Source organism: Leptonychotes weddellii, chromosome 5, assembly GCF_054177405.1.
Source record: "Leptonychotes weddellii isolate Sample4059 chromosome 5, ASM5417740v2, whole genome shotgun sequence".
Taxonomy (NCBI): Eukaryota; Metazoa; Chordata; class Mammalia; order Carnivora; family Phocidae; genus Leptonychotes; species Leptonychotes weddellii.
Genome location: NC_138373.1, coordinates 12,865,341 through 12,867,676, shown reverse-complemented (window position 1 = coordinate 12,867,676; position 2,336 = coordinate 12,865,341).

The window sequence follows — 2,336 nt, the reverse complement described above, 5'->3', positions numbered from 1 at the left end:
ATAGATTCAAAGTTACAAATGATAAGTAAAAGGATGTAAAAAGTTATCCCATGTAAGATATCACAGAACATGGTGGAGTAAGGAGATTCAGAAATCTGTCTTCCACCTAAACAACTATTGAGCTGGCTGAAACTGTCTGAAATAACTAGTTTAGAACTCCGACATCTACTTGAACATTTGTGGTGTCCATGGAAGAGCTTGATAAAGAAGGTAGTAACCTTCAATAAATTCTAGTGAATTATGGCCTTTTGCATAGTGGTTACCAGCCCCCAGCCCCACAGTAGGCAGCTGTGGGGAAAGCAGTCAGCATTCTGGATGTGGCTACTTGGAACCAACATGGGCAATAAGAATCTTGTCCTCCAAATACCAGGCTTGTGTGTTTTAAATTCTTATAGTTGCTTTTGATTGCTGAGGGGCCAGCACAGAGGCTGGCTGTTGTTTCAAACCTCACAGATGGAAATGGTTCCCAGGGCATTTAAAGAGATAGTACTTGTGAGATCATTTCCCCCTTTTGGAACCAGACATTGAAAGACATTCTTATCAGGTCACTGGCTGACCATAGAGATAATGGAACAGAAACTTCAATGACCACATACAACAAAGAATACACACTTTGGAAATAAATTTTGGAAAAGTCACAAATGGAAGTCTACAACCCTCAAACAAGCAAGACTTGGCGATCTCTGAGGAATGGAAGAATTAAATCTCCAGAGTTTCAACAACATAATACTGCAAATGTCCAGTTCCCACCAAAAATTACAAAACATACCAAAAAACAGGAAAGTTTAGTTCATTCACAGGGGGAAAAAAAGAATTTGACAGAAACAATTCCTGAGGAATCACAGATATTGGAAATATTAGTCCAAGATTGCTAAATCAATTGACTTAATTAGGTTCAATAGCTAAAGAAAACCATGGACAAAAAACTAAAGGAAATCAACAAAACAGTGTTATGAACAAAGAAGAGTATCATTAAAGAGAAATTATAAAAAGGAATCAAGCAAATTCTGGAGATGAATAGTCCAATAACTGAAATGAAAACCTCACCGGTGGGGTTCAACAGCAGATCTGAACTGGAAGATTAAAGAACTGGCAAACTTGGAGATAAAAACTTTAAAATTATCCAGTCTGAGGAACAGAAAGAAGGAACAACAACAAACGGAGCCAAAGAGACCTGTAGGACTCCATTAAACATACCAACATATGTACTGCAAGAGTCCCGGATGGAGAAGAGAGGGAGATAAAGGGGAAGGAAAAACATTTGAAGAAAGAATGGTCCAAAATTTCCCAAATCTGAGGAAAAACATGAATATACACATTCAGGAACCTCAGCCATCTCCAAGGAGGATAAAATCAGGGAGATCCACATTAAGAAACATCATACTCAAACTGTCAAAATTCAAAGACAAGAAGAGAATTTTGAAAGCAGCAAGAAACAACTCATCACGTGCAAGGAATCTCCAGTAAGATTAATAGCTGATTTCTCCTTAGAAACCCTAGAAGATAGAGACCAACAGATGATTCTCCTTTAAAGCCCAAGGAGAAAATATTTTTCAATCAAGAATTCTATATGTAGCAAAACTACCTGTTAAGAATGAAAAAATCCAGATATTTTCAGATAATCAAAAGCTGAAGAAGCTTATTACTAGTGGGCCTGCCATATATGAAATATTAAAGGGAGTCCTTCATGAGGAATTGAAAGAACAGTAAACCTTAACTTGAACTATAAAAAAAAAGACTAGTAATGTTAGCTACATAGGTTAATATGAAATCCAGTATTATTGTACTTTTGATATGGTTTGCAACTTCTATTTCTTCTATATGATTTAATAAGCAATAAATAATAGACATAAAATAAAAATTATAAATCTTTGTCATTGGACATGCAGAGCATAAAGACATAATTTGTGACAATAAAAATATAAAGAGAAAGGGAAGGAAATGTAGAAAATGTAGAAAAATAAGAGTATATACTATTGAAACTAATTTTCTATTATTCAATCTAGGATGTTATCAGCTTAAGGTATTAATTATAATCCCAAAGTAATTCTTAAGAAAAGAACTAAAAAAAAAATAAAGAAAATGAAACAAGGGAATCAAAATAGTACACTATAAAAAAAAGCTAAGCAACTAAAAAGGAAATAATGGAGGAATTGAAGAACAGAAAACATATAAGTGACACGTAAAATAAATAGATAAAAGACAGAAGTAAATCCTCTTTTATTAGTAATCACATTACATGTAAATGAATTAAACCCTCTTGTTAAAGTGTAGAGATAAGCAGAATGGATAATAAAATAGGATCCATCCAAATGCTATCTACAAGAGACTCATTT